Source organism: Aotus nancymaae, unplaced genomic scaffold (assembly GCF_030222135.1).
Source record: "Aotus nancymaae isolate 86718 unplaced genomic scaffold, 86718_ANA_hifiasm-v0.15.2.pri h1tg000058l, whole genome shotgun sequence".
In the NCBI taxonomy this organism is placed as follows: domain Eukaryota; kingdom Metazoa; phylum Chordata; class Mammalia; order Primates; family Aotidae; genus Aotus; species Aotus nancymaae.
In genome coordinates, this window is record NW_026988472.1 from 9,925,210 (window position 1) to 9,937,448 (window position 12,239).

A 12,239-nucleotide genomic window follows, 5' to 3' on the forward strand; every position below is an offset into this window, starting at 1 on the left:
GCCAGAGCAAGGCTCACGCCTGTCATCCTAGCACTTTGGGAGGCTCAGGTGGGTAGATCACCTGAGCTCAGGAGTTCAAGACCAGCCTGTGCAACATGACAAAATCTCATCTCTACAAAAAAAAAAAAAATAGAAAAATTAGCTGGGCATGGTGGCATGCACCTATAGTCACAGCTACTCAGGTGGGAGGATCACTTGAGCACAGAAGGTGAGCCAAGATTGCAGTGAGCCATGATCGCACCACTGAACTCCAGCCTGGGAGACAAAGTGAGACTCTGTCTCAAAAAGAAAGAAAAGAAAAGAAAAACTTAAAACAAAGATAGTGAATTCCTCTACTTCCTTTCTGGGGACACCCTCCTCTATAATGGACTTTCAATAAACTATCTCTTCTCTTCTTTCTATTTTTTTTTTAGATGGAGTTTCAGTCTTGTTGCCCAGGCTGGAGTGCAATGTTCCAATCTCGGCTCACTGCAACCTCCACCTCCTGGGTTCAAGCGATTCTCCTGCTCAGCCTCCTGAGTAGCTGGGATTACAGGCGCCCACCACCACGCTCAGCTCTTTTTTTTCTTTTTGTATTTTTAGTAGAGATGGAATTTCACCATGTTGACAAGGCTTGTCTTGAATTCCTGACCTCAGGTGATCCACCCATCTCGGCCTCCCAAAGTGCTGGGATTACAGGCATGAGCCACCACACGCCCAGCCAACTAGCTCTTCTTTCACTGTAGTCTGCGACTCTTCTCAAATTTTTTCCTGCCCAAGCTCCAAGAACCCTCTCTTGGAGTCTGGATTGGGACCCCTTTTCCTGGTAACACAAGTATTTGTTTAAACTTATATATATTTGGCCAGGCATGGTGGCTCACACCTTTAATCCAAGCACTTTGGGAGGCTAAAGCAGGATTATTACTTGAACCCAGGAGTTCAAGACTAGACTCGACAACAAAATAAGATCCCATTTCTATAAAAGAAAAGTATATATATATATATATATATATATATAAAATACACACACACATATGGACATATATATACATTTATACACATTTGTATATTTGATGTAATAATTGGTAGAAACGCCATAAAGTTAGTAAGAACATAAACCTACAGATTCAACAAGCTCAGCAAACCCCAGATAGAGTAGATCCAAAGAAATCCATGCCCAGACATTCCATGATCAAACTGCTGAAAACTAAAGATAAAGAAAAAAAATCTTGAAAGCCTCCAGAGGAAAAGGATGCCTTACTTTTAGGGGAACCATGATTGAAATCGCTGTAGAAGTTTCATCAGGAACCATGGACTTACGTAGGAAGTGTCTCAACATTTTTTTTTTTTTTTTCTGAGATACGGTCTCACTCTGTTGTCCAGGCTAGAATGCAGTGGGTGCAATCTTAGCTCACTGCGGCCTCAAACCAGGTTCAAGCAATCCTCCCGCCTAAGCCTCCCAAGTAGCTGGGACTATAGGTGCATGACACCATGCCTGGCTTTTTTTTATTTTTATGGAGCTGAGGTCTCACTATATTTCCCAGGCTGGTCTTGAACTCCTCGGCTCAAGCGATGCTCCCGCCTTGGCCTTCCAAAGTACTGGGATTACAGGCCTGAGCCACCGTGTCCAGGCTGTCTAAACATTGTTTAAGTGCTGAAAGAAAAGAACCATCAGTCCAGGTCCAGCAACGTATCCTTCAGGAATGAAGGTATAAATAAGACAGTCACAGATAAAGGCAAAGAAACTGTGTTGTTTGCAGACCTAAAAGAATTGCAATGAAAGTTCTTCAGACAGAAAGAAAATGATCTGAGAAGGAAACTTGGAACTTCAGGAATGAAGAAAGAGCAAAACAAAAATGGTAAATATTTAGCAAAATGTAATAGACTATTATTCTCCTTTTCAATTATTTAAAACATATTTAAGGTTTTAAAGGAAATTTTAAAAATTAAAACACAGACCAGGCATGGTGGCTCATACCTGTAATCCCAGTGCTTTGGGAGGCCAAGTTGGATGGATTGTTTGAGGCCAGGAGTTCATGACCAGCCTGGGCAATATAATGAGACCCCCATCTCTACAATAATATAAAAATTGGCCAGGCATGGTGGCTCACTCCTGTAATCCCAGCTACTCGGGTGGGAGGCTGAGGAAGGGGAATTGCCTGAACCAGGGAGGTGGAGGTTGCAGTGAGCCAAGATCGCACCACTGCACTCCAGCCTGGGATACAGAGCAAGACTCTGTCTCAGATATATATATATTTTTTTCATTCATTCATTCATTAAAGCATTATGTGATGGGATTTCAAGGTATGTAGATATAATGTATAAGATAATTATAATATAAAGGCAGGAAGACTAAAGGGATCTAAATGGTGGTAAGGTTTCTACATTCCACATGAAATAGTAAAAGATTTATTCTAAGTAGTCAATGAAGAGTTAAGTATGTATATTTTAGTTCCTAGATGATGAATCACATTAAAAAATACAAAAAGATAGAGTCAAAACACAATAGATAAAATAAAAAGAAATACTTCAAAATGTTCAGGCCGGGCATGGTGGCTCACACCTCTAATCCCAGCACTTTGGGAGGCTGAGGCGGGAGGATTGCTTGAGCCCGGGGAAGTCAAGGTTACACTGAGCCCTGATCACACCACTGCACTCCAGCCTGGGCTACAGAGCAAGACCTTCTCTCAAAAAAAAAAAGTACACAATTGTATATATTTTTATTAAAATTTTTAAAAAGAAAAGAAAAAGATGTTCAAGTAACCCAAAGGAAAGCAAGAAAGCAGAAAGAAACAGACAGTCTGGATAGATTTGTATCTATTAAAAATTGAATTCATATTTGAAAAGCTTTTTTTTATTTTTGAGACAGAGTCTCACTCTTGTCGCCCCGGCTGTAGTGCAGTGGCACAATCCTAGCTAACTGCAACCTCCACCTCTTGGGTTCAAGCGATTCTCTTGCCTCAGCCTCCCGAGTAGCTGGAACTACAGGCATGTGTCACCATGCCCGGTTAATTTTTGTATTTTTAGTAGAGACAAGGTTTCACCATATTGGCCAGGCTGGTCTCGAACTCCTGACCTTGTGATCCACCCGCTTTGGTCTCCCAAAGTGTTGAGATTACAAGTGGCTGAGCCACTGCGCCCAGCCAGTGGTTTCTTTAAAAACTAAACATAGTCTTACCATACCATACAGGAATCATGCTGGTTCGGTATCTACTCAGAGGAGCTGAAAACTTAAATGTCCACACAAAAGCCTGCACATGGATATTTGTTTATTTATGTTTCATCTTCTAGTCTATACCTTTGCAAACACATGGATGTTTGAAGAAGCAGCTTTATTCATAATTGCCAAAACTGGGAAGCAATCAAGATGACCTTCAGTAGGGAAATGGATAAGTAAGATATGATACATCCAGAGAATGGACTATTATTCAGCACTAAGTAGAAATGAGCTATTGAGCCATGAAAAGACATAGAGGAAACTTAAATGCATATTACTAAGTGACAGATACATACTATATGATTCCAACTATAGATGACATTCCAGAAAAGGCAAAACTATGGAGACAGTCAAAAGATCAGCGGACGCTGGGAGTTAGAGGGGAGGGAAAGATGAGTAGGCAGAACACAGAGGATTTCAGGGCTGTGAAATTACTCTGTATTATACTATAATGGTAAAAACATGTCATTATACAGTTATGCCAGCCCATAAAATGTACAACACTAAGAGTGAACTCTCCTGTAAACTGTGGACTTGGGGTGATAATGATCAATTATAACAAATGCACCATGCTGGTGAGGGTTACTGATAATGGGGAGGCTGTGCATGTGTGGGGGTGAGGGGTATATGGGATATCTCTGTACCTTCCTCTCAAGTTTGCTGTAAACCTAAAACTGCTCTTTAAAAAAAAAAAAAAAAAAAGTTTTCTTTTTTAAAGAAAATAAAGTTGCCAGGCCCGGATTGTTTCATTGGCAAATTGTGCCAAACAGCTAGGGAAAAATTAATACCAATTCTACAAAATCTCTTCAAAAAAATAGAAGACAGGAACACTTCTCAAATAGCATTACCCTGATACTAAAACCAGAAAAAAATAAAGTATGGGAAAAGTACAGCCCAACTTCCTTCATGAACATAGATGCAAAAAAGAATCTCAACATAATATTAGCAGATTAAATCCAATATACAAAAATAAGACACCATGACCAAGTGAGGCTTATCCTGGGGATGCAAAACTGACACAATATTCAAAAATCAATCAACGTGGCCGGGTGCAGTGGCTCATGCCTGTAATCCCAGCACTTTGGGAGGCCAAGGTAGTCAAATAGCTTGAGCCCAGGAGTTTGAGACCAGCCTGGACAACGTGGTGAAACCCCATCTCTACTAAAAATATACAAATTAGGCATGGTGATGTATGCCTGTGGTCCCAGCTACTTGGGAGGCTAAGACACGATAATTGCTTGCACCCGGGAAGCGGTTGCAGTGAGCTGATATAGCACCACTACACTCTGGCCTGGGTGACAGAGTGAGACTCTGTCTCAAAATAAAATAAAATAAATGATAAGTGCCATCTACCATATTGACATTCAAAAGTAATTGAACCACATAATCATATCAAGTCATGCAGAAAAAGCTTTTGACAAAATTCAATGTTGACTCATGATCTTAAAACAAAAACTCTTAGCAACCAGGTGTGGTGGCTCATGCCTGTAATCCCAGCACTTTGGAAGGCCAAGGCAGGCGAATCATGAGGTCAGGAGTTCAAGACCAGCCTGACCAACATAGTGAAACCCCTTCTCTACTAAAAATACAAAAATTAGCCAGGTGTGGTGGAGTGCGCCTATAATCCCAGCTACTCAGGAGGCTTAGTCAGGAGAATCACTTGAACCTGGGAGGTGGAGGTTGCAGTGAGCCAAGATCACACCACTGCACCCCAGCCAGGGAGACAGAATGAGACTCCATCCACCAAAAACAAAACAAAAAAAAACCTCTTAGCAAACAAGAAGATAACTTCCTTAACCGATATAAAGCATCACCAAAACAACAACAGCAACAAAAACCCTATAGCTTAGATCACACTTAATAGGGAAAAACTAAATGCTTTCTCCCTAAGGTCAGAAATGAGGCAAGAATGTCCATTCTCACTCCTGCTATTCAACATTGTAATTGAAAAGCCTGACCATCTGCAGTGCCTCACACCTGTACTCCCAGCACTTTGAGAGGCCTTGGTGGGCAGATCACTTGAGCTCAGGAGTTCAAGACCCCTGGGCAACACGGCAAAACCCCATCTCTACAAAAAATACAAAATTTAGCTTGGCGTGGTGGCACCTGTCTGTAGTCCCATCTACTCGGGAGGCTAAGGTAGGAGAATCACTTGAGCCCAGGAGGTTGAGGCTGCAGTGAGCCATTGATCACACTACTGCACTCCAGCCTGGGCAACAGAGCAAGATCCCATTTCAAAAAAAAAAAAAAATGTAGTGATGGAATGTTGTGTGGGTGAAGGGGTGAGGGAAGGGAGTGACTATAAGGGGAGGCACAATGGAGTTCCTTAGGGTGATGGAACTGTTCTGAATACTGATTGCAGTGGTGGTTACAAGAATCTACGCATGTTAAAATTTATAGAAACTCCCCCAAAGTCAATTCTACTGTGATAATTTTTTAAATAAATGTTTTAATTGTATCAATCAAGCAGTTGAAAATCTTTGTGTGGGGTTTTGTTTGGTTGGTTGATTAGTTGTTGTTTTGAGACAGAGTCTCATACTTTCGCCCAGGCTGGAGCACAGTGGCCCAATCTTGGCTCACTGTAACCTCTCCCTCCTAGGCTCAAGCAATCCTCCCTCCTCTGCCTCCAAGTAGCTGGGACTATGGGCACATGCCACCATGCCCAGCTAATTTTTCTATTCTTTGTAGAGATAGAGTTCACCATGTTGCTCAGGTTGGTCTCAAACTCCTGGACTCAAGCGATCCTCCCACCTCAGTCTTCCAGAGTGCTAGGATTTCAGACGTGAGTCACGGCGCCTGGCCAGAATCCTTATTTTCTGTAAAACTGTTTTAAGACAGGCGTATGTATGCCTAAATACTAGTTTTGTTTGGTTTTGAGCCATATATGAAAAGATTCATATATTGTGTCCTCTTTTGCATCTGGCTTTTTTCACTTAACATTGTGTCTGGGTGTACCTTAGTTCACTCCATCTCATAGCTATGTAGTATTCCATGGTGTCAATACAGCACAATTTACTTATGCATTTCCTGATGATGTATAATTGGGCTGTTTCCAGTATTTTGCTATTGCAAATAGTTTTACTACATAAACATTCCTGTGTGTCTCCCAAGTTTACATGTATGGGCAACAATGCTCACCACAGGTAGTTTATAGTGGCAAAAAGTAAATCGAACACTACCTAAACATCCAATAGGAGGATAATAATAAATGATGGCATATGATCCAAATCACGTCAGAACAGGTGAGTCATTATTTGGATCAATTACCCAAGTGTTAGCCTGGTGGCTGTTGTGATGATGACGCACGGGTCTAATGACTGCATGTGGGTCACAGTCACTCACAGTGAGCTCACTGGGCTCATCTCGGGGCTCCCCGTGGGCAGAGATGAGGATAAACAGGAAGGAACAGTGTGACACAGCAGCTGGCCACCCCAGAACACTACAGAGACAACCTCACCTGGTCCCCAGCCCACGGATATGCTCACAGCCTCAGAACTTCCCCCACCTGACTGTCCTGAGCACTTCCAGGAAGGCAGCCCCTGGCCGTGCCTGAGGTGGCCGCATCCGTCCTTTCCCCAAACCCTGACCCTCTCCTCCTCCTCTTGAGCCAAATCTGCTTTCTCCACACCTTGGCTCCCCTCCATTCATGAGCATCCCCTGCATGATGGGGGTGTGATGATGCCCATTGCGCAGGTGAGGAGACTGAGGCCTGTAGAGGGCAGCAGCTGGGCCTGCAGCTGCACAGCAGGTCAGTGGGCCTGTGCTGGGTGGGCCGTGCCTCAGTCCACAGCTGTGCACCCCCTCAAGCAGTACGCAGATTGTCTGCTGCCTCCTCTCCTGAGGGATTCTCCTGGCCCGTGTCTCCCCAGACCACCAGGCCTGGAGCTTCTAGACCCGGAGTTCAGGCCCTGGGAGAGGACTGGGTGGAGGCAGAGCCGGCAGCTGGCCAGGATCTGGCTAGGGTGTTGGTGGTTTTTTCCTGAGCCCCAGGCTCTGTTGGGGTCTGTCCCCAGTATTTTCAGGATACAGGCCAGTGCCCTCAGGACTAGCCAACCTATAGCCTGACCTGCCCTGGGCACGGGCCTCAGAGCAGTGCATCTTATGGAAGAATCCTGTAATGGACCCTTTAAGTGAAATAAAGAGGATCAAAAATATGAGAATCTCTCTTTAGTGATGGAAACAAGTTCCTGGTAGAAAGAAAAAGAGGAAGAGGAGGAGGAGGGCCATCTGTAGAAGACCCTGAACAGCAAAAATCCCAGGCCCTTGGCTGCCCACACCTGTCCACATGCAGAGAGGGAGACTCCAAGGGACACCCAGCCTGGAACTCAAGCACCCTGAGGCCTGTGACCCCACAAGTAGTGAAAGTTTAAGACTGTTCTCTGTCTTCTCTGAGGCTTTCCCTGTCTTGGAGATGAGATGTCCCCTGCTGGCAAAGGCAGGTATTGCTGTAAGGTGGCCATCATGGCTGCGCTGTTCTTGGAGACACCATGGGACCAAAGGCTTCAGTCAGGGAGCCCTGACTGAAAAGAAAAGGTCACTTTGACTTAGCAGGAAGCTCAGGTTTGGACTTGGTCTCACCCTGGACAAAAAACACTAAGGAGGGGAAGCAGAGGAGTTGTAGGATGTGGGTGGGTGACAGCAGGGCTGAGGGCTGAGGACAAAGAGAGAAGGGGCCACTGTGAGACTAAGATGCTGGCCCTAGTCACAAAGAGGAGGAGGGAGAGGCAGACCAGGAAGGCCTTGGCAAAGGACTGTGCTCGGAGCCAATGAGAACATGGAAGGCCCTCACCTGTAAACAGGTGATAGAAGTAGAGTTTATCTAGTAACTGGCCACTAACATTTTAAAAAAGAAAAGTAGGGCCAGGCATGGTAATCCCAGCACTTCGGGAGGCCCAGGTGCATGGATCAACTGAGGTGAGGAGTTCGAGACCAGCCTGGCCAATAGGGCGAAACCCCATCTCTACTAAAAACACAAAAATTAGCCAGGAATGGTGGCATATGCCTGTAATCCCAGGTACTCAGAAGGCTAAGGCAGGAAAATCGCTGGAACCCAGGTAGCGGAGATTGCAGTGAGCTGAGATCGTGCCATTTCACTCCAGCCTGGGTGAAAGAGTGAGACTCCGTGTCAAGAAAGAAAAAGAATGAAAGAGAAAGGAGGGAAGGGAGGGAGGGAGGGAGGGAAGGAAGGAAGGAAGGAAGGGAGGGAGGGAGGGAGGGAGGGAGGGAGGGAGGGAAAGGCTGGATGCAGTGGCTCACACCTATAATCCTGAAACTGCTCACACCTGTAATCCCAAAACTTTGGGAGGCAGAGGCAGGTGGATCGCTCGAGCTCAGGAGTTCGAGACCAGCCTGGGCAACATGGCGAAACCCTGTCTCTACTAAAAATACAAAAATTAGCCGGGCATAGTGGCATGTGCCTGTAGTCCCACCTACTCAGGAGGCTGAGGTAGGAGGATCACTTGAGCCCAGGAGGTTGAGGCTGCAGTGAGCTGTGATCATGCCACTGCACTCCAGCCTGGGTGACAGAACGAGATTCCATCTCAATTTTAAAAGATAGATGTACAAACATCAATATAATTCACCACATTAACAGATTAATGGGAGAGGGCAGAGTAGGGGCGTGAGTAACAGTGATTGCAAGAGCTCCAGCCAGGGGGATGACAGCAGACGTGTACTCAGTCTTGCCCTGTGCCTGGCACTGCTCAGTCACCAAGAGTCATCTCACCTCTCCCTCACTTAACCCTGTGAGGAGGAAAAGTTATTACCCTGATGACAGATGAGCAAAGGGAGGCACAGAGAGCTTAAGCCACTTACCCACCGTGTGACCCAAAGCAATTTAGTCCCAACCTGTGTTGCTCCAGCCCCTGCTCCTGTCCACCCTGCTACCCTGCCTCAACTACTAGACTCATCCAATGTGGGCTCAGGAGGAGGGCAGTACACATTTTCACCAAAGCCTGCATCTACCCTGCTTGGCAGGCATTAGCCCCCTTTATGAATGGGGGACTGAGGCTAGTCAAGGACAGGTGACTTGCCCAAGGTCACACCGCCAGGACTTGGGGTTTCAAGCTTTTATGAGACCTGCCAGGCCTCTAAGCCCATGTGTCCTGAGCTATTGTGGGTGTAAATAAGGCCTTCAGGGAGACAGACCCAAACATCTGAGGACAAAATGGGCAGGTCGTATCTATCCCCTGAAAGACAGTGTCCCTGCTCTATGGCTGGTGTCAGGGGCACACGATAGAGGATTCCCCACCAGACACAGACGATCTCCACAAACAGAAGGCAAGACCTGGAGCCCAGGGGTGGTTCTGCAGCAAGGAGGCCACCTACACTGCGTGGTCCACACCAGGAGGCTGATGTCTCTGCAAGCCTGTGAGCAGGAGTTGCGGACACTCACCCTACTCCCACTTCCTACTGCACTCTGCCTCACTTGTGAGGTCTGTGCATAAGAATGTATAAAATCTAAATGTATGGGGAGGGTTGTTGGTGGTGGGGGGTTTGTTTTTGTTTTCTGAGACGAAAGTCTCACTCTGTCACCTAGACTGGAGTGCAGTGGTGTGATCTCAGCTCACTGCAACTTCCACCTCCCGGGTTCAAGCGATTATCCCACCTCAGCCTCCCAAGTAGCTGGGATTACAGATACCCATCACCATGCCAGGCTGATTTTTATACTTAGAGTAGAGACGAGTTTCCCAATGTTGGCCAGGCTGGTCTCGAACTCTTGACCTCAAGTGATCTGCCTGCCTAGGCCTCCCAAAGTGCTGGGATTACAGGTGTGAGCCACCGCACCCAGCCCATAAATCTATGTTTTAATGATGATGAATAAATTGCATATCCATAAACAGTCTCCCAGGTTAAGCAGTGAACCATTATTGACATCCCAGAAGTCCTCCAGGCCCCTTCCCAACCACATCCCTCCCTCTGCCAGAGGTGAACACTATCCTGACTCTGATAATCAGCCCTTCACTTTTCTTTACAATGTCGCCACTTAGGTGTCTACCTGTGGATAGAACTTTGCATAAATGGGTCACACAGTGTGGAAGCTTTTGTTTGGCTTTTTGTGATTCATCCGTATGCTTTCATGCAGTATGGATCTTCCATTCTCATTGTGTGAATATTCCATTCTGTGAATACACTATTCAGATGCTTATTGGCACAGCTAGTTTTTCTTTATTTGTAGTTTTTAATATCTTCCAGGTTTGAGCCCTTCATCAGTTATATGTGATTCCATTATCTTCTCCCAATTTGTCACTTGTGTTTTCACTCTATGCTCTTTTTTGTTTTGCTTTTATTCATAGCAACCTACTACATAACGTTTTCACTCTTTATGGTGTTTTTTGATCAATGGACAGTCCTAATTTTAAGGTACTGGATGTTTCATAATTTTCATTTATGGTTGTTTCTTTGTCATAACAAAGAAAAGCTTTACTACCATGAGTATATGAATGTACTGCCTTATTGTACTTTATTTTTTGAGATGGAGTCTCCGTCACCCAGGCTGGAAGGCAGGGGCGCCATCTCGGCTCACTGCACCTCTGCCTCCCGGGTTCCAGTGATTGTCCTGCTTCAGCCTCTGAGTAGCTGGGACTACAGGCATCCACCCCCACTATGCCCAGCTAATTTTTGTATTTTTAGTAGAGACAGGGCTGGTCTCAAACTCCTGACCTCAGGTGATCCACCCACCTCAGCCTCCCAAAGTGCTGAGATTACAGGAGTGAGCCACGGTGCCTGGCCTTGCCTTACTGAATTCCTAAATCTCTTTGGTTTTGCCCTTCACATTTAGGCTTTAAATCCACCTAGAATTATTTTTATTTATGTTGTAAGGTAGGGATCCAAGTTCATATTTTTCAATGTGGGTAACCAATTGTTCTATTTATTGAAAGTCCAGTCGTTCCCCTACTGGTCCAAAACACCTCCTTGGTCACCAGTTCTGTGTGTACACATGAGTGGGTCTGTTTCTGAGATCACTAGTCTTTTATTGGTCTATTTGTCTACTCTTGCAAAAATATCGTACCATCTGAATTGATATACCATACAATAAGTATCAGTGTCCTGGCTAGTCTTGCCACTTCTACATAAATTTAAGAATTAATGTGTCATGATCTATACACACACAAAATCTATTGGAATCGTGATTGGATTTGCATTGAACCCACAAAACAGTTTCAAGAGAAAATGACAGCTTTGCACAGTGGCCAGTGAGGAAGAAGGGAAATGAAGAGTGTGTGGTGTCTTGGAAACCAAGTGAAGAAAGGGTTTCAAGGTAGAGATGATCAACTATGTCAAATGCTGCCAATAGTCCAAGTAACATGAGGTCTGAGACTTAACCGTGGCGATAACGATGTGATTATCCTCCGCAGTTTTGCTGAAATGGTTGGGTAAAAAAGTCTGATTGGGGCTATTTTAGAAAGGCATTGGAGAAAAACTGAAGAAAGCTCATGTAAATATTTCTTTCAATACGTTTTTCTGTAAAGGGAAGTAAATAAATAAATTTATCTTGTTGAGCAGTTTATTCGCATGCAATAAATGTATCTCTTTCAAAGCTTCTGGGCTTCCTGTTTTTAGTAGAAATGTGATGTCTGTGGACAGCAACTGTGCTACAAATGTTTCACAGTATGTTAACTCCTCTTTCCTTTCTGAGGTCTTCCCTATCTCAGGGGTTAAGGGGTCCCCCTGCTGGTGTCAAAGGCTGTTTTTTCAGTAACCTCAAAACGTTGTGGCTGATTCACAACTGATGTCCCCACATCCACGGCAGACCACAGCCACCACTGCAACCATGTGACTGACACCAAACCCTCTTGTGGCTGCTGCTCTTCCTCCCTGGCTCCCACCACCACCATCCAAATAGATACTGCAGGGCCCCACAGGCAGAACATGGAAAAGACAAAGAACCATATGGATTAGGACCACGAGATGAAGAGACACAGATCTTCAAGGACAGACGTGTTGAAGCAGCAGCAGGTGACTACGTCCCACACCCAACTCTCCACTGTGATCCTCCCACAGAAAGTGACCACCCTGCACACTCATGCCCAAACAGGAGAAC